We start from the raw sequence: 21,157 nt of genomic DNA on the forward strand, positions 1-21,157 counted from the left end.
ACCTGGGTTCAATTCCCAGTACCCTCATAACTACTCACAACTGAGGGGACCTGGCACCCTCACACATACATGCAGGCAAAACATCAATGCACATAAAATGAAAATAATTTTTTAAAAGACAGAAAGCTGAACAATGTGTATTTGTATAAATCCTTGCCCACAGAGAGTGCCGAGTCAGCCTTTAGCTAGAGTATCCCCACTCATTAGTTTCCAGGTGGCAAGTATTGAGAGGGAGAGTGTGTGGAGTTATTGATGGCTGAGCTGACTGACTCTGGGGTCACATAGCAGGCATACCAGGCAAAGGGTTAAGTCCCACTAACCTCAGTCACAGATAAGCCATTCACTGATAGCCTTCACTGTCCCTACATGAGACACTCACATTAAGCATACTTTAACCATACAATCAAAAAGTCAGCCAATCTTATCAAAATGTTGAGGCTCAGGAATAAACAAAGATGAAAATGTCTCAAAACCCATTATATGAACAAAAGGAGACTCTGTACTGATTAGAGCTCCTCCAATGTAATAGAAATGAGCTCGAGGATCTCAGAAGCAACATAGGAGGGATAATTGGATAACTTTAATGCCCATGTTTTCATATATTACAGCTTAGAGGACAGCACTTGCCTAGTGTGTGATCCAGGCATGATCCAGTGCTGAAAAATAAAATAATAAGTTAAAAAAAAGATCACAATGCAAGTTCTTTACTACTGTCGAAGAAGGTATATGATTGCACCTACAATCACAGGAACTATGCAGTGGTCAGGGCACTGCACAGTCAGCTTTTGATCCAGCGCCTGTCTTCCATTTTCCTCACTGGACAGTTTTACCAAGATGTGAAGGACTGGTGGCTCTTCGGGTTCTACTTCTGCATGCCCTTGGTGTGCACAGCGATCTTCTACACCCTCATGACCTGTGAGATGCTCAACAGGAGGAATGGCAGCTTGCGGATTGCCCTCAGTGAACACCTCAAGCAGGTAAGTCTCGCAGTTCCTGAGAACTTGGCTGAGGCTGCATTGAAATCAGCAAGCCTGTGAGTGCAGGTACTTCCCTATACAAGCATCACAGGCAGCTGCAACTGCACAATCACAGTGGCTCCATACGTTTAAAGTGGAACTGGAAAACGTCATCGCCTAGCATCTTTTACAGTATCTTTTTCCCACTCTAAGATATATTGAGATAGGCAAACACTTACGTATTACAGTTGCCTACCCTATCCGGTACAGCAATATGTTACACAGATGTGTAGTCCAGGAGCAGAGGCTGGACCACACAGCCTACTGGGAGGTAGATAATGCCATCAAGCAGTGTGCTTGTACACTCTTGTGTTTGCAGTGTTGAAATTGCCTAGCTACACATTTTTCAGAACATGTCTGTGTCTTTAAGCTGCACATGACCATGTTGTATATAACAGATTTATGCTGATTTTCTAAAAATAAAAATGTTCCCTTGTAGCTGTTTTCTTTATATAGCCTTAGGAATTCCTTTTGAGAAGTGGGAATCCTGCCTGTGAACCAGATGGCCCTGGGAAGCTGGGCTTAAAGATAGTTAACTCGTGGTTATTTTGTCAAAAAGTGTACTGAGCATGTGTGCACGGTGTGAAATGGGCTTGTGGCTATGCCAGGACAGAAAGGTGCATGTGACTGCATTCCCTTGCAGGCTCTGTAGTCTAGCTGTAGAATAAAATACAATTTCAAGCAATTAGAAAGTAGAATGATAAAGTACAATCCAAACAGCCACACAATACAAAGCCAGGGCATATATGAAATGGAACTATGGAGAAATTGTCTGTAAATGAGGGCAAAAGCCCTGGGAGAATGTAGGATGGGCACCAGGCAATCGGAAGTAGGAAAATGGAAATGAATTTGATCAGATCAGCACCCCAAATAAGACTCTTGCTAGGAAATTTGGCAAAACACAGAAAAAGAGGTGAAATCTTGGAGGACCCAAACTTTTAGAAGGAATTTGAACATGCCAGTGGGAGTTAGTGTGTCTTTCAGACAGCAGCTAGATCAGTTATACTTTGGGACTTTAGAAGGCAAAACTTGACTCTTAAACTTCCTAGTCATGTGACCTTGGGCAGATTACTTCATGTCTCTGGGCTCCTAATTTTTCATAAGTATGTAATAATGTATTTGTGGATTGCCAAAGACATGTAAGGCACTTAATAGTGTCCAGTTCCTGGTAGGCAGTCAGCAAAATTAATTTATGTTGATTCATAGAGTTAAAGTAAGAGTGCAAGTAAGTTCCTGGTAGCTGTGGGAGAGTATATGCGAACATTCAACCACAACAAAAGGCAGAAGCTGTTGCTGGAGTCCCTAAAGCTAGCCATATAATTATCACACAGGCGCACTCTTTAGCACCCTTTCAACTACTGTGCTGATTCCCCAAGCTTCGGCCCCTTGTCTGCAAATTGGCCATGATAATAAATGAATCAGTGCTATTATGGAAATCTAAGGAAGGGTGTGCACATGTGTGCTCTGTGGAGCCCACTGTGTCACACAATTGGGGGCTGTTACCTTTGACTGACAGTGGTGTTTATGTTGAGAAACTTTAGCCTGACTTTGTTCAGAGATGAATGTTGCAGATACCTCAGGTGCAAAATTAACCCCTTAAGGCCAGGTGTGGTGGTGCACATCTTAAATTCCAGTAATAGGTTAGCTGAGGTAGATGGATCTCTATGAGTTCAAGCCCAGCCTGGCCTACATAGTGAGCCATAGGCCAGCCTACAATAAATAGTGAATGAAACATTGTCTCAAAATCAAAACAAACAAAACCAGCTTTTCTAAGCCCCAGCCCTGAACACTGAAATGAGTATGCTTCTCCTCCAGACATCTCTGAACCACACCCCAGCTGGTATCATGACTGTGGGGTTACAGGCTCCAGTTCTTTGGGCTGCACCAGCAATTTGGGATAACACTCCCTAAAGGGCTCAACCTGTGTTTATTTTCAGCTTCCTGAACTTAATGTTGGAAGCCTCAGATTAAGACAGTGTTATTTTTCCAGAATTATGTTCTAGCCTGTTACCAGTCACTTTTGTTTGATGTTAATTTGACCCCAGTTATAGCCAGGTTGCATTTTCTGCCCCTGGTTCTGCTTCTAAATATATGTGGGGTGGTATGCCTCACAGTGTGGACACGAATGAAGGGTAGAGATAATTCCCAACCTACAGCTGCCCAGACCATAGCTGCCCAGACCACGAGCAGACACCAAGGCTGATAAAGCCGAAGTCAGCCCTTGATCAGCACGTCCAGTGTTTCTAACTATGACAGCTGGTGACTCTGTACCCCACCCTTCTGTTTGTAAAGAGCAGATTTTCAAAACTATATGTCATTAAAAAGGAATTTTTAAATTAAAAGCAAATCTCAACCTAGGCATGGTAGCAGATGCCTATAATACAAACAAGAGCAACAAGGCAAAGGGATCTCTTGGGCCCAGGAATTCACAACCAGCATGGGCAACAAAGCAAGACCCTGTCTTAAACAAAAGAAACAAATAGTAAAAGACAAGTGGAAATGGGCTGCTTTCTCTGTATACTTGTCCTTCTGGGTGCTGTGTCTAGTTGTCTTGGCTGTCATGCCATCCCTAAGGCCAATTTCCTGATACCCAGCTTCCAACTAACCCTACAGGTAGTCACCCTTTAGTCATCCACACTCCTCAAAAACACACATGCCGTCAACAAACATACATGTTCCCATGCTTAGACTCATCAACACACATGCCTTTATACTTAAGTTCAACCATGGTGTTGACTCCAGCCAGCTCCTGTCTTGCCCTGGCATAGACCCCTGCTGTTGTCATCAGAATATCTCGAACCTGGCAACTGCCCAAAAGGCATGGTTAATGGCTCCTCCATGAGACAGTTGCACACTTGGTCTTGAATGTAGACATCATGTGGAGGCTACTCCAGACCCTCCCATGGCACCTCCTCCCTACTTGTATGTCACTATTTCTGGCGTGCAACAGCACTAACCTTTATCCTTGTCTGCATGCACTTGCCATTAGCGTCGAGAAGTGGCGAAGACTGTGTTCTGTTTGGTTGTCATCTTTGCCCTCTGCTGGTTCCCTCTTCACTTAAGCCGAATTTTGAAGAAAACCGTGTATGATGAGATGGATAAGAACCGATGTGAACTGCTCAGGTAGGATCCCAGGTGCCAGCTTTTCACATTTATAGGGTGTTTACATTCTTACTAGCTCTGAAAGTTAAAAATGTAAAGTTAATTATATGTCTTTAGCTGACACAGCCAATAATTGATCCCTAAATGTGTTCGAGTCCTGTCTGTAATCTTGCCACTCCCTTCCTGAAGCTGTGCCCACGGGTTTCCACTAACCATGGCATTGGCCAGGCAGCACTTCTCACTAAACTCTACCTGCCACCCATGAGGCATGGCTTTGGGGCAGGAGAAGTGCTAATCTGGGGGATAAGTGCTATTTAGCAGATTTTAAAGCAGTATGTTCTAATGACACTATTTCCTTTTGCTCTAGCTTCTTGTTGCTCATGGATTACATCGGTATCAACTTGGCAACCATGAATTCTTGCATAAACCCAATAGCTCTATATTTTGTGAGCAAGAAATTCAAAAATTGTTTCCAGGTAAGACTGTTTCGCAAGCTCTCTCTCTCCCTAAGGACAGCCAGATCAGTGTACTCTGTACCCAGCTGGCATTGCCAAATCCATTTACTCCTGCTTTGATAAGGCATGTTCCTCTTCATTAAAGAAATGAAAATCTCTCTCTCTCTCTCTCTCTCTCTCACACACACACACACACACACACACAAAAAGAAACGAAAATCACTTCCTGCTACCTAGATAGAGGGTCAGACTGTCCATAGAGCAGAAGAGCATTATATATTCAGGTGACATGTTCACAGGTTAGACCTAAAAGGACTGACTTAATTGCACCTCAGTTTAGTGCCTCTCTTCAAAAGGAATTTTCAAATATAAGCACCACGCATTTTAAATACAGAAAGCCAATTCACAACTTCCATTGTCTTAGACAGACAGCTCTGCAGCTGAGAAAGCTCCCCATGAAAGCAGTTAAATGCTGCATTTAACAGCCTTTTCCAAGTTGGAGAAGTGGTCCAACAGTGAAGGGCAATTGCTGCTCTTGCAGAGGCCTCAGGTTCCATTCCCAGCACTCACATGGTAGCTTAGAGCCATCTGTAACTACAGTTTCAGGGGATTCAGACACCAAGCACACGCATGGTGTATCTTCAGGAAAACACTCAAACACAGAAAATAAAAATAAACCTTAAAAAATAATAATAGTCTATCCAAGAAAAGTAAAACTGACTACTCTGGACCTCTGCACAACTGTGATTTCATTTGTAGTCAGCTTACTTATTTCAAATCTTCTTCTAGACAAGCCAACAACATCCTTAGGAGCTCCAAGCATGACACTGATGTCTCACTTTCCAATTCTGGAATGATTATCATAGCCCTAATATTTACTGGGTTGTATTTTGAACCAAGATGTTTAACTTTAGGTCCCAGTGTATGTTACACAAAACAGAATAGGGGTATATTCTGTACATTTTTTTTTATTGGTTGATGAATAAAACACTGATTGGCCAGGCAGGAAGATAGGTGGGGCTAGGTCAAGAAGAATTCTGGAACGTGTAGGCAGAGAGGAGTCCATATGTGAGACTGGGAAGAGAGGCCATGAGTCAGGTGGTCTCCAGTAAGACCATGTAGAAATACATAGATTAGTAGTTATGGGTTAATAATTAAGGCAGAGCTAGCCAATAAGAAGTCCAAGCCACTGGCCAACAGTTTTATAATTAATATAGTGTCTGTGTGCTTCCTTGGGGCTGAGAAGGGCTGCAGGACGAGCCAGGCCAGAAACACTGCAAGACAGCACAGCATAGCATTTGCTAATGGTCTCACCCATCTGTGATCTGTGCGTCCTTCAGCTCCCTCAGTTACCTCACCTGAAAAATAGATGAGCTAAGTAACCATCCAGTAAGTACAATTCAGTGTGGATGACAGATGGATGGATAGATAGGAAGATAGATAGATAGATAGATAGATAGATAGATAGATAGATAGATATAGATGATGATGACAGATAGTTGCACACACAATAAGTACCCAGTATGAGTGGGCTATTGTTTAGCATAGAAAAGGAAAACATAGTAACTGCTCTCAAAGAACCCACCCATGATCTAAATAGAGACAGACTATCACCCAGAGATTGGTACAAGCAGGTAAGTGTTGATAATGGGGCTATAGCTGCCATGGCTTTGAGGTCTTCTTGGAAAGATGTTGGGACTAGCATGGGTTGGCTCATATACAGGTCCTAATTAGTGTATTTCATATGCTACACTTGATAACACTTGCTGATTAATTTATATATGGTCAAGGGAGAGAGTTCAGTCTGGAGAGCCCTGCCTTGTAATTTACAGTCTGTTCTTCTTAGCCACTATCTCCCTTCATAAAGAGGTGTCAACAGCACCTACAGCCTGGGTTGTCTTGACGGTCAGCTGAGGTATTGACAGATGCCAAGCATCACATAAGAAATACACTGATGAAGAGCTGGTTCCCCAAGCCCTTCCCAGCTGTATCTCCTCATGCCCTGGAAGAGCCCCCGCTCCAACCAGCACTGCTGTCCCTCATCTTAACCATAAACAACATAGTTAAAATGAAAAGCAAGAGACCTTTGCTCCTAATCTCTCTCTGGCCTTGACAAGCTCCAGCTGTCCTCGGTTGTCCATGGGCATTGACCCCCACTGGTGGGCCCCAAGCTTTCATTTTGGCTGGGAAGGGGTCTGCAGGCTATCTTACACACACTCTCTTTCCCACCCCCAGTCGTGCCTCTGTTGCTGTTGTCACCAGTCCAAAAGCCTCATGACCTCGGTCCCCATGAATGGAACAAGCATCCAGTGGAAGAACCATGACCAGAACAACCACAACACAGAAAGGAGCAGCCACAAGGACAGCATGAACTAACCCTCTGCAGAAACACCCATCACTGTCTTCAAGTCCTAGTGGGGGAAACAGGGACATAGCAGAGGCCTCCCTAACTCTCCCAGGTTCTCATCCCCCCCTTCCTTCTCTATCTAACCCATGCCAAGAAAAACTCTCCCAACAGCATGTGGTGGAGCGACTTCCAACCACACTCCATGGGTCTCTTCTAAGTACTTTGTATGATTTGCATATTTTGCATGTCATTCCCAACACTTGAAAATTATGAGAGCTGAGGGAGAAAGGAGATCGTTCAAGAAAACCATACCATGCCTGCAATCTTTGCAGAGTGCAAGTTCATGACCAGCTTTCATGCAGGTCTATGGAACATCCAGTGAGAAAGCTCATCACTGGACTCTAGAGCAGTGGTTCTCAAACTTCCTAATGCTGAGACTCTTTTCTAAAGTTCCTCATGCTGCCGTGACCCCCAACCATAAAATCATTTTTGTTGCTACTCCATAACTTTTGTTTTGCTGTTATGAATACTAATGTAAATTTCGGATATTTCTGATGATCTTGGGTGACCCCTCTGAAAGGGGTCTTGACCCACAGGTTGAAAACCACTGACCTAGAGGATATGCTGGGTTTAATGGTACATACCTGTAATCCTAGAATTGAAGAAGTGAGGCAAAGGCAGTCAGAAGTTAGAGGTTAGCCTCATCGAGTGGTTCAAAACAGCCTGGGCTATTTGAGATTCTGTCTCAGAAACATAAGCGACAAAAAGAGTTTAGAGATTATGACAAGATTCTTTTCTTTAGCCAAACACACTGTGAGATTAAAGTACATTATTGGAAATGTCATTCAGTGTTAATATTTTATAACTGCATAACACCCTAGAAATGATTGTTCCATCTTATTTATATATACTGAGAGGAGGAAGCATCAAATGAGCAGATAGGTTGTTTTTGTGTCACTGTTTTATTTGTAAAACATGAGTTCTAAAGCTGCCACAAGTACAGCCATAAACTGGGGGCTACCAGAGCAGCTTAATATTTGCCAACCAAAGAATTTTTAAGAACCTGTATTTTCTTTCCTTCCTTTTTATAACGATGTTTTTACTAGAGCTTATTTGGGTTTTGTTTTGTTTCAATTTTGAGACAGGGTTTTATTATACAGGCCAAATCAGCCCCTGAACTCACAGAGGTCCACCTGCTTCTGCCTCTCAAGTGCTGGGATTAAGGGCATGAGCCACCATCTCTGGCTTAGCATATTTTTATGTTAAATTTTAAAAAATGATACTTTGAAGCTAAGTGAGATGGCACATGCTTATTGCTCTTAATATGTGGGAGGCCGAGGCAGGGTGATTTTGGGTAGAAAATTACCTGTAGTAAGTAGAAAGATTCCACCTCAAAAATAATAGTTATTAATAATAATACTGACATCAAATGGTTCTATTTTTAAGCCTGTCTTTTTAAATGTGAAACCATGTCCTAACACATGAGTTACTGAAGTAAGTAAGACTTCCAGTGCCATGTCTGATGCAAACCTACGAGGAAAATGTTGAATATTTTTCGAGATTCTAGAAATGTTCTGTAAGTTCTACAATAGTAACACATACATAATATGTAGTCCCTTTTATGCTCTCTGTTTTTTCTTCAATGATGACTGGCTACAAGGCTTTCCTGCTTGTCCTTTTTCCAGACAGGAAACAATTTCAAAGTGGCCAAGTGAGCTGATCCTGTCCACTGAAATGTAGTTATACCTTCATGAACCTTCAAGTCTTTACTCCTCTCTGATATGAACCTAAATCTCCATCCTGTCCCCACATTCCCAATGGTCACCATTTCAAAGGGCCCAAAGTAACTCTACTGGGCATTTTTCCAGATGTTTACAGACTGTGAGAATGACAAATATCTTTTGTTTTGTGTGAATATAAATATATAAATAATCATACATTTCTTTTAGCCAAATTTTCTGATAGTCTCTACGGAGTGTGTGTGTGTGTGTGTGTGTGTGTGTGTGTGTGTGTGTGTGTGTGTGTGTGTGATGGCACATATGGATTTAGTATAATCTTAAAATGCCCTGTGTTTGTGCCAGAGTGGATTCTAGCTGATGGTTCATTAGACAACCCACTTTGGTCAGTTTTCACACATAAAAATCTCAAATGTTCCATACTTGTGACCCAGTTACCATTAGACATTATGGGAAGCATTGTGCAAGGGAATGACTCATAGGCCAACAGTAGGGGATTTTGTTAGGTTCATCTGATTTGAAAACACAGTAGTTGGGGTCAAAGGGTTGGAAGTATTATACTTTTCTCTTTATTTCCATTGGGTGTGTTGTTTTTTTTTGTTTGTTTATTTGTTTAGTTGTGTGTGTGTGTGTGTGTGAGAGAGAGAGAGAGAGAGAGAGAGAGAGAGAGCATTTTCTTTTACTTTTTGGACCAGGGTTTAAGCCCATAGCCACACATCTGCTAGGCAAGTGTTCTACACTGAGCTACATCCCCAGCCCAGTATTACTTTGTTATAATACTCAACTGTGGTGCAACTGACAAGTTGCCTGGAGTTTCTGTCATATGCCATCAGATAGAGTCTTGATGAGAAACTAGTTGTTAATTTGTTGTGTCATATATTATTGAAGTTAATGCATCAGGTTTTGGTTGCTTGAATTCAGGGCTGAGAAATACTGCCCCTCTGTGTGTTAGTAGTCAAGTCCCATTGCACCACCAGAGTGTCAGACACCTATGCATGCCTATAATTAGACATAGATGCACGGTTTGTTTATTAGACCATTGTTCTTTTAAAGATGCTTTTTACGTATAAAATGTATTTTTAAAATTCATAACATCATAGATCTGAATACACAAGCTTTGGTTTGCATTTTGCTTAGGATTGGTAACTATGGTTCACTCATACAAACAGTTCTAATTTCTACCTTTACCATATTTTTGACAAATAACTTTGTAGAAATGAGCCAGAAGCTAAGGGCCTGAGTTGGTAGTGGCCCATTAAACAGAAAATAAAGGTTTACAGAAGATTGCAAATGTCTTTCTCTCTCTTTTTCTTTTGTATATTTTTTCTCATTTTAAGTAGATCTTCCTAGGGAATGTCTGTTATATTATGTCTTACAAATTTCTCCTTAGTAATAGCCAGGCAAGCAATTTTACTTTTGGACAGCTACTTTGTACCATTGTCTAATCCCTATCACCCTGCTTTGCTGTACTGAACAATTAACTCTCTCATCCATCCTTTATATTTCTAGTAAAATTTTACTGCTAGATATTGGCTATACAGCAGTGAACAAAACAAAGTCCCAGATCTGATGGAGCTCACAATCCAGGAGTCAATTAGGAGCCATGTGACTGCCCAGAGGAAGACACACACCCATAACCACTGCTCATTTGACATCTCCCAGTAGATGGCTCATAGACCATAATAAATACAAAATGAACCTGATGCCTCCAGACCTGTGCTACCACAGTATTTGTGTATACAGTTAACTACAGCTCCATCTTCGGGCTACTTAAGACAAACATTTTAAGTCATTTCTCATTCTTTTCTGTTACACTTTACACCAACATCTCAATAACTCAAGGAGCTCCTTTGGTAGATTCTACCTAGGGCTGTGTCCCTTTTCTACCCACCTCTACCTCCTACCTGCGTCATTGATGGCATAGGTAGCTGTCATCTGTGGTTAATGTAACTGTAGCAGGTTCCCATCCTGTCCCCTTGTTTCCTGCTTTGCACACACCCACATTCATAGGAGTCTGTACTCCATCCACATTGTGATTGGGTAAAGCCAGGCTAGCCAGCAGTAGGTAGGAAAGAGCCCTGTCCCACTGTGCTGAGGCTGAAAGCTTGTGAGCCTGGAGCTGGCACCCATGGTTTGAGAATGATGATGAAATCAGTCTATCCATGTCACCAGGACGGGAAAGAGTGTTTGGGTCATCACTTCTGGGTTCCCTTAATGCTTCCCACGGCTTGTGGAAACAAATCAGCTCATTTACCTTTTGACCTATTCTGGCTATTATCATCAGTTTCCATGGCTTAGAAGAACACATTCTAAGTCTAGATTGTCTAAATTTTTTTTTTTGATTCATCCTTTTGCATTTTGGGATTATTTGTTTGTTTGTTTCAGAGCAGTTTAAAGAAAAGTAAACCAAACTGCATAGTTTCTACATGTCCTCTTCCCTCCCCTCTCCGCTCATAGTTTCTCCCACTATTTACATTTTAGCATCAGCCAGCACACTTCATGCAGGGAATGGGCCAATGCTGACACGGTGGTTTTACTAAAGTCCACAGTTTACACTGGAGCTCACCTCATGTGCTCTATAACTTCTGGGTTGTAGCAGGTGTATAATGCCACATATCCTCTAATACAGTCACTCAGGAGAAGTCCCCAGCTTGAAAGCTCCTCTGTCACACTACTGTTGTCCTCTACCTCCCCTCCTCCCTACCTCTGTCTCTCAGACCCCTTGGCTTATCTTTTCACTCAATACATGTACAGTTGTGCTGGCTAGTTTATGTCAACTGTCACAAGCTAGAGTCCTTTCAGAAGAGAGAAAATGTTTCCATAAGATCAGGCTGTAGGCAACAAAACAGTAACAGATGGGGGAGGGTCCAAACCATTACAGATGGAACCATTCCTGGACTGGGTGGTCCTGAGTTCTATAAGAAAGCAGGCTGAACAAGCCATGAAGAGCAAACCAGTAAGCAGCTCCCCTCCTTGGCTTCTGCATCAGCTCCTGCCTCGGGGTTCCAGCCCTGTTTGAGTTCTTGTCCTGGCTGCCTTCAATGGTGGATTGATTGTTACGTGAAAGCATAAGTCAAATAAACCCTTTCCTCCCCAGGCTGCTTTTGTTCATGGTGTTTCATTACAGCAATAGTAACTCTAAGGCAGGGAACACCCACCATATTACATGGTGATAGCTGCCAGAGACATGACATGAGATGATGTGCAAATAAACAAATGCAATGGAATATTTAGCAGTGACTCAGCGGACAACAGAACTAAGGGCTCAGGAGTCAGAATTCTTTTGGTGTCACGTGGTCAGCAGGAGTGAAGACATTATGAGGCTCTTCTTCAGTCTGTGGAAAAAAAGAAGTTCAGCATCTGTATTGTTTTAAGTCAGTAAATATTACTTACCATTCAAAAAGTAAACCTACCATGGACTGATGGTCCCACTCAGGTGTAGTGTAATTACCTACCACATGAGAAGACTGAGTTTCCATTCCCATCACTGCAAATATAAATAATAAACAAACAAAAAAATCTACCCAACAAATCTTGAAATACTGACACAATGGACTAAGTGGACATGGACCCAAACAGCCGAGCTAAGCACACATATGGACTAACCTGCCACCTGCCTTCTTCTTCCCAGTGCTGCTAGCCCCTGGTACAGTGACTGTCTGCAGGTGATAGTCTATGCCTGCAGTGAAGGGAGTGCTCCACTCTGCAAGGCTCCTGAGTCTTCCAGGCCAGTGATTCCGTGTCCCTGTGTTGGTGATAACTAACGTGTGCCATCTCCATTGATCTTACCCAACACTTGAAACCGAACACACATCCACCACATATGCACTTATGGGTTCTGAAATGTTAATGAGGTCTTCCTATTTTAACAGTCCCCAGTGGTTTTTAAATGGTCCTCTGCTAGTGTTTCTGTCATACTTTTTCTCTGAGTAGTAACAAGAATGACCCGGTGCCTGTATTTGGTCAGCCCTGTGCTCTGTGATTCTTTATTTTGATACTAAAACAGAGAAAAGCCTTAACTCTAAGAATCAGAAAATAATAAAAAGCTAAAAACATTTGCCTGTGCAAGGCTGGTCTCCCTAAGAAAGCAGACAGACAGTTAGTTTCCTTTGTCTCCACTCCTTCCCTAAGACTTGGCATCAGGATGATTCAGTAGAATCTCTCAAATATGTTTGTTACTGGGAGGAATTAAACCAGGAGCAGCAGAGCCAACTCTAAATAGAATAGGAAGAGTCATGGAACCTCCCTAAAGCAAAAGAGAATTCCAAAGATTTTTCCTTTTAAGTTCTAAACTACCATCCCCTTATCCAGTCGATGATCATTGCTTAGTTCAATGTGATTCTGTGACGCTAGATACAATTATGTGTTTGGTGTTGTATGATAATATGTCTCAGATGGGAGTCATGACCTTGCCCAGACTATGCACTATCCCATTGGCAGCCAAGTTGCTGGCCGGGGCCCCTCCAGGGTACAGCCCTGACTCACTCCATTTACACATTTTTTCCCAGAATATAGCCCACTTCTCTATCAACTGTAGCTCTCTGCTTGACTTCGAGCTTAACTAGTAAGTCCTGAGGTGGAAAATCTACCAACACACACTCATGTATGCAGGCTTGCATGCATACACATGTGTGTGTTAGTGTGGACAGGAGAAGGCTGGGAGCATTTAATAGGCTGTAAATCAGCAAGAGGAGAGCAAGGCTCGCTAGCAGTTGTAGTTGTGGGAGAGGACATGCAGGTAGCATTGGCCACCAGCTGACCCAGAAACACACCAAGAGGAAAACATTCTTTGCATTTCTGAGACAGAAGAACTGAAATTGGTAAAAGGGAGAGACCATGTGTGGAGGCAAAACAAAGACAACTGGTGAATCAAGGTCTCAGAGAAAGTGCAGCGGCCACACTTCAAAGGGTGATGCTCTCTGCTGTCAACCAACAGGGCCTGCTCCTTCAGTCATGTTTCCCTGCCCATCCCTTGTCCTCTGACTCCATTTCAAGTCTAAGTACAAGAAGAGGACTTATCTGAGACTTCAAAACATGGGCCAGTGAAATGGCTCAGCAGGTAAAGGCGCTTGCCACACAAGCCGATGACTCAAAACCAATCCCCAGAACACCTGGAGACATAGAGTACCACTCCTCAAAGGCGTCCTCTGCCCTCCACACACCCATACTACATGTGCAACACTCCCCTCCCCATGTAACAACGACAATGAACACTTACTTTACCAGAGCCAACCCCTGGCCTAGGGGTGGGGGCTAACTACAGCTGGGATCAGAAAGGATCTTAGAGACTATTGCTGCTGTTCATGGAAGAAACCACAGGAAATAACCAGATGCCCTGGTCTGCAATGTATATGGTGACCAGAAAGTGCATGATGTGCCTTCATGTATAAGCATGTCTACATGATTTGATATGAGAATAAGTTTCAATTTCACTCAATCAGTGCTTGGATTAAAGCTAAAAGCCACACACATAGTAGGCAAGTACTTGACCACTGAGCTACAACCACAACTGAGATTTTTCTCAACAATTGCTTACAAAAGAGTAAGAACATTTGATTATACATGTATATTTTCTTACAGAACTGAGAGGGATGATAAACTTGTTTGCTGAAGATGCATCCACACAGTGATGCCTCAGTACCCAACAGCAGTCCACATTGAGGCTCTTTTTTGATATTCCAAGCCCATTGGTGATGGTGATGTGAGAGATGAAGCCTGAAGCAGTCTGGCTTCCGGTAGCTGTCCTTGGAAATTCTGTCAAGTGGTAGATTGTTTTCTAACTACTCTCCTCCCTCATTAGGCGGCACATTCCCCAGTGTGCTCGAGCCCGGTATTCATTAGGTGGGAGGGATCCTGAATTTCCAACTTTCTCTACACTGTCTCTGTTTCCAATAACATTTGTAGATATTCAGTAAGACTGTTATAAATTGCAAAGTTCTTTGGACCCTTCTAGGTGGTACAGTTGCACATGTCTATAGTCTGCCTGATATCTAAGGGATATTTTCAACCAAACCACAGAGGGGTCAAAGGGGCTTCATCTACTGGACTATGAATCAGTCGAGGCAAAATGATGGTGTAAGTTATGTGGTGTTATATGGTGTTTTGTGGTTATCCTTATGTAATCTCATCCAGGAATTATGATATGTGACGTACAATTTTACCAGTTCTTGCCTCTGTTAATTATACAGGACACAACAAGAAAAAGGTGGGCATCTTAGTTACCTCCCCAGAGGGAGCTTGTCTGAGCACACCATCTGAGCCATCCAGTCACTGCTATTACTCCACGTTAATTCTCTGCACAGCACATACTGCTCAGGAATTTCTTTTTCTTGCTCAACTAATAGTGGGTCTGTATCATTTATCTCCCCTCATTTTGTAAAAGTCCTGGTCTGCTTTATGGTTTCTAGTTTTGGGGAAGTTTATTATATTATTCCCACTGTCTGGTGTAATTCTGGTTGGACACAGTATGTCCTCAGTGTGTAGGCTTTAATGAACTTAAACCAATCAGACACAAGAGAAAATGAGTGGGAGGCCACCTAAGCATTCCCCAAGGTTACCTTCAATCCAGGTTAAGTCTTCCTTACCTGGAATGCTCAAGGCCAGAAATATGTCGATTTGGAGTTTGGATGGGCTGAGCATATTTGCACAAAATTTAGTTGAACTTCCCTAATCCAAACTTCTGAAACCTCAAATGCTGTAGAATCTGACCTTTTGAACATCTTGCAGCACTGAAAGGTTTTGGTTTTCGGACTTTCTGATTAAAGAGACTCATCCTGTGTCTGGAGAAGAATTCTGGAGTGATGCCAAGACCTAGATGGCAGCAAAGGGCTTTTGATTATTACACTGGCCTCTATTACAAGGCTTTTCATGTTGATCTGACACTGTTTTAATGAATGAACTCTTTTTCTACTAAATTATTGTTGGTTGGATTTGGTTTGGTTTGGGGTATTTGTTAGTTAGTTTGTTTGTTTGTTTGTTTTAGATAGGGTCTCATATAGCACAGGCTGGCCTTGAATTCAGTAAATAGTCAAAGATGACCTTGGATTCCTGATCCTTCTGCCTCCACCTCAAAACTGCTGGGATTACAAGCAAGTGCCACCCTTCCCAGTTTTACACAGTGCTGAGGACAGGACTCCAACCTTCAGGCTGACAGAGCAAACACTCCACCAACTGCGCTGCTTGGAAACCCAGCAGAGACCTCCTAGCCCCTGGAGAGTGGCCCGGAAAACTGTAAGCTTGACCCCAAATTTCAGCAGAGCAGGCACCCAGTTAAAACTGTAGTGATCTCCTGTGTGGGTTTAAGGGAAGTAGTGATACTAAAGATAGAACTCAGTGATGGAGAGCTTGCCTAGCATGCCCAAGGCTCTGAGTTCAGTTCCCAGCCTCACATTCTTCTTTGTGCAACTTCTGGCTTTCTCTACTTCTGAATTCAATATGTTCCCTTAAGTTTATTTATTCATTCACTGGTGATTGTCCTTGGATAAAGTCTTTTCAGGTTGCAATTTCAGGATGCAAATTACTTTATTCTTTTATTCTAAAAGTAACACAAAAAGTCTTTATTCTTCTCTTCCCTGCCTACTAATACAAGATTGATCTTTTGCCTGGGTAAATGAATTCTAGGAAGAAAATCATCTTTCCTCAGGCCAGGGTGTAGCTTAGTGATAGAGCCCTAGCCTAGAATCCCCAAGGAGAAAGGGAGGGAAGGAGGGAGGGAGGAAGAAGGGAGGGAGAGAGGGAGGGAACTAATTAACTTGGTGTGTCATTAGTATCTACAGTAGCTACACTGGGGATATGACCATTGCCTACAGAACAAGCATCATGGAAAAGCTGAGTACAGACACACAAGTCTGCATTAGTGCAGTAAAAGATCCCCCGCCCCCACCCCCACTCCCAGGTAGCTCATTGGACAGCTGGTCTACCTGAAGGTGGAGAGCCATGGAGGAAGATACCTGACATTGACCTCTGGCCTTCACAAAAGTACAAACACCCACCCACACAATATATGCACACACATACACAGAGAGAGGGAGGGAGAGAGAGAGAGAGAGAGAGAGAGAGAATAGAGGAGAAGTGCTTGTTGAGGAAACATCTACTAATCAGAAAATTCTTACTTACTGAGATAATCTATTATTTTGCTCTCTGTGTACTCATTTTTGCTTTGCTCCTTGATCTCGGAACTTTAAAGTTTTCTAAGATATTTTCCTTAGCTCATTCATTCATTCATTCACCCAACAGATGTCAAGTTACACGGGAGGATAAATGTGTGTGGATAAACAGTTTAAATGCCCTGATCCATTTTGATTTTGTTTTATTATTTTATATTACTGGACCTCTATCATTTCTTTAATTTGAAAACTCAATTATTTTCAATTCGGGCAAAATGTGTCTGTCTTCACTTATACTTTCCTGAAGACAGTAAGGTATAAAGGTCAATGGTAGCGGTCTCTCAAATCTTCCAATGTGCTTTATTCCACTCTAAACTCAGAATGAAGCCCTAAGTTTTAGAGTTGACCATTTAAACTTCGTTCCCATCAACTTTTATTTCTCTCATCAAATGCATGTTTTTTTGTTTTTTGGGTTTTTTTGTTTGTTTGTTTATTTTGCCTTTTTATTTTTAATATCTGAATGTGCCTTTTCAAACTCTATCTTTCCTATAGCAGCTTAGTTTTGTTGGGGAGATGCAGTTTTCCTTCAATCTTTGTAGTGATCATATTTACATTTTGTTTAGGCTCTCCTACTCCTGAATAATGTTTGCCCCAGGACCAGCTTCACCCCTGCTCTTCCGTGCATACTGTTTGTTTTCCTCCCCCATCTGGCAATTTGCTCTCTGTTCTCTCTCAGTGCTGGGTCAGGATATTTAAGCACAGTAAATTGAGACAGTTTCTCTCTAGTTGTGAAGGTCTGTTTCCCAGGAAGGCTGACCTTAGTTAGATAAGCAGGCAAAGCTGTGTTTGGAGGCAGCCAGTGTGAGTGAGGATCTAAGGTCCTCTTCAAATGCCTAATTATGGGAGTCACTTTTGTGCCTTTTACCCCAAACACTTTCTTCTCTTTGGTCTGCTCTTTCTTCTGTGCGTGGTGTGGTATCTGAGAAGGCTGGAGTAGTCGTAAACTTTGGACTTCTTTCTTCTCAGGCATGACTAATCTCTAGGGGCCTCATGCAAGCTGGTTGTTATTAACTGAAGCCTGTGGGACAATCCGCTCTAGCAGCATCCCACTCTGGAGCGGGGATGTTCCCAGTCAGACTAGGTATATAATTTGCAGGCACTGGTATAAAAGCAAAATGTGTAGTCCCTTTTCTGCCTTTTACAGATTATTTTGCCCTTATTTATGTGTATGTCTTGTCACTTTTTAATTGGGATTTTTACTTTATTTTGCTATTGTGCTCTTTGGGTCTCCTAGATAGTCTGCTGTTCCTTCACTCTGCTGACTGGTGACTTTGTGATGCCCTCCATGCTGTCCTGATAGCAAATGTTCCCACGACAGTTTACTCTTTCCTTTTGCTTTTCTGATGCTAACACCATTAGCTTTTCTTTTTTCTTTCCTTCTTTTCCTTTCATATTTTCTTTTTTTTTTTTTTATTTGTTTTTGTTTGGTGGTTTGGTATTTTAGTGCAATATTATTATTAATTTGATAATTTCTTAATTGCATATGTTGTGTTTTGATCATATTCAACCCCCATCCTCCCTGTAACTTCTCCCAGATCCATCGCCCCTCCCAACTTTATGTCCTCTTATTTTTCCCCCATAACCCATGCAGTCCAACCTGTGCAACCCCCATATACTCACAAGTATGGAGCCATCCACTAAAGCATGGTAGACCTATGAGGAGCCATGCCCTTTAAAGAAAACTGAGTCTTCTTTTTCCCCAAGAAGTCATCAACTATCAATAGCTCCCCAGGTGGGGAGAGGCTTGTGAGCACCTCCCCTCTCTGGGATGGACTGTTGATGGGTTTGGCCCTGTGCATATCTTATGCAGATGCCCACAGCTGTGAGTCCATGGGTACAGAGGTCTTCTCTTATCCAGAAGATAGCTTTGCCCTAGTCTTCCCCAACCTCTGGCTCACACAATCTTTCCAACACCTTGTTCACCATGGTCTCTGAGCCTTGTGGAGAGGAAAATGACATAGATGCCCCATGTGACTGAGCACAATGACTTCTGCACTGTGTTTTTACCTTTGTGGGTTTCCGCACCAGTCACCAGTCCACTGCAGAAAGAAACTTCTCTGATAGCTTCACCAATCTTTGGATAGAGAGATGCAAATTAGAAAGTAGTTTGATATTATAACCATTCAGTAAAATAATAGTAGGTTTACCCCTTGGGTCTATGAGCCCATCGTCCATGGGTTCTCGGGTTTACAGTATCTGGTATGTGCTTCCTCCGATGGAGCAGGCCTTAAGTCCAATCAGAAATTAATTGATTACCCCATAACTTTCATGCCGCTATTTATACACAGGCATATTTCACTACTCTAATTATTACTGTTGCTCACAGGGGTTACAACAGATACTTTTGAGGACTTATTTCCCCCAGAAGCCTGGCCAGCAAAGAGGAACTTTCCTGGTCAGTACCAACTTGAGTTTTCCATGACCTATGACCAAAGTGCTTGGTGTCTTCAACAACAGTATCTCATTATCAAGTTGTAGCAGACAACCAAAAGCAATGGTAATAATTGTAATTCTTTGGCAATCTCTAGGACACTGCTGTCAACAATTTAAGGAGAGATATCTCATACTTGACATGGGTTTGCATTTTTTAGACAGTCTCCCTCTGTAGCCTGGACTGGATTGATTAGGGCAAGGTAGCATAGCCCAGCCTGCAACCCCTGAACCTCTGGAATGACAGAATTATAGTTATGTACTACCATACCTTGTGCTTTCTTTATTTCATTCAGGAATTCTCTGAGCCTTCTAGTCTAGTAGTAGGATTTTTTTTTTTTGTTTTGTTTTGATTTTGCTTTTTGTTTGTTTGGTTTGGTTTGGTTTTTGGTTTTTAGTTTTTTGTTCGTTTGTTTCATTTTTGTTTTTTAGTTTTTGAGACAGGGTTTCTCTGTATAGCCCTGGCTGCCCTGGAACTCACTCCGTAGACCAGGCATCATGACCTCTAACTCACAAAGATCTGCTTCCCCCTATCTCCCTAGTAATGGGATTAAAGGCTTGCACCACCACCACCACCCTACCCCCCAATCCCTGGGCTGATTTTGGTTTTTTATGACAAATGCTTACATAATCAATGTGTGCAGATATACAAATATTAGCATTTAAAAAATAACCACTTTTCTATGACTTGCTGATGTTAACAGTAACAGCTAAAACCCAAGTCTAAAAAATAAAACTGGTGAAGTACTTGTACTTCCTATTAAAAATAGTCACATAATATTGACCTATGACCCACAACTGGTCAACATGCAGAGAAGAGACCATTAACTTTTCAGCTCTAAATGGGGTTGTCCTGGGAGAGGGGACAGAAAGACTGCAAGAACTAAAGATAGTGCACATCTGTAGTGAAACAGTATTTGCTGGACATGGCAGAGTCATTGCACACATGAACTCATACCAGCTGTGACTGAATACACAAAGTCAAGGCAACCAGAGTCCCAGCATAAGTAGGGGAGGGGCTCATAATGTCACACCCTTGCTGGGGAGAGGTTGACAGCTGACTGAGGTCCTGGAGAAGGGAGAGTCCATCCTTCAGGGATGTAGCCTTATGCTGTGGAATAATCCTTTTGTATGCTATGAAGACATATTGTTCTCATTGTTAATAAACAAATAAAACTGATTGGTTGGTGGCTAGGCAGGATTTTCAAGGCAGAGAGAATTCAGAGGAGAAGGGTGAAGACAAAGGTGCCACCATGAGACCCAGAGTAAGCAGGACAATGGGAAGTACATACATGGAGTAAATGAATAGAAATGGGTTGACTTAAGTTATAAGAGCTAGCTAAAAACAAGCTTGAAATATCTACCAAGCATTTATAATTAAGTCTTGGTCTGGTTATTTGGAAGTGGCTGCTAGGACACAAAGAACTCAGCCTTCAGAAGCTACCTGTGCTGTATTAGCTTGTTCTACACACTAAGTGGATTCATTGGGGTTTTAAAAGGAATGTATGAAGTTGGGTAGGAGCAGAGGTGTGAGGGAGTCAAGGAAATTGGGAGGAAAGGAAAGGAGGTGGACTTGATCAAAGTGCATTACATGCATGTATAAAATCCTAAAGCAATAGAAAGTTCGTAAATCTCAAAAGTCACACAATTTCTTACATGGGTTCATTTTAAAAATAACTCCTTAGGAGCTGAGAAGGTGGCCAATGGGTACAGGCGTTTGCTACCTGATGACCTGAGTTTAAGCCCTGGGATGCACATGAATATGAAGGATAAAGGCAACACCTCAAAGTTGTCTTCTGACCTCCACACATACATACAGAATACATAAAGGAATAAATAAATGTGCCTTTTAAACTAATAATAATAAAATAATAACCCTCTGGTATGGACAAGATAGTTCCACAGT

General features: G+C 42.2%; 1 pseudogene; it reads left to right on the plus strand.

The window, feature by feature from the left end:
- The window catches only part of LOC127237550 (endothelin-1 receptor-like), a 52,616-nt pseudogene extending 42,669 nt beyond the window's left edge, over positions 1–9,947 (plus strand).
- The last annotated feature ends 11,210 nt before the right edge of the window (positions 9,948–21,157 follow it).

Source organism: Phodopus roborovskii, unplaced genomic scaffold (assembly GCF_943737965.1).
Source record: "Phodopus roborovskii unplaced genomic scaffold, PHOROB, whole genome shotgun sequence".
NCBI classification, from domain to species: domain Eukaryota; kingdom Metazoa; phylum Chordata; class Mammalia; order Rodentia; family Cricetidae; genus Phodopus; species Phodopus roborovskii.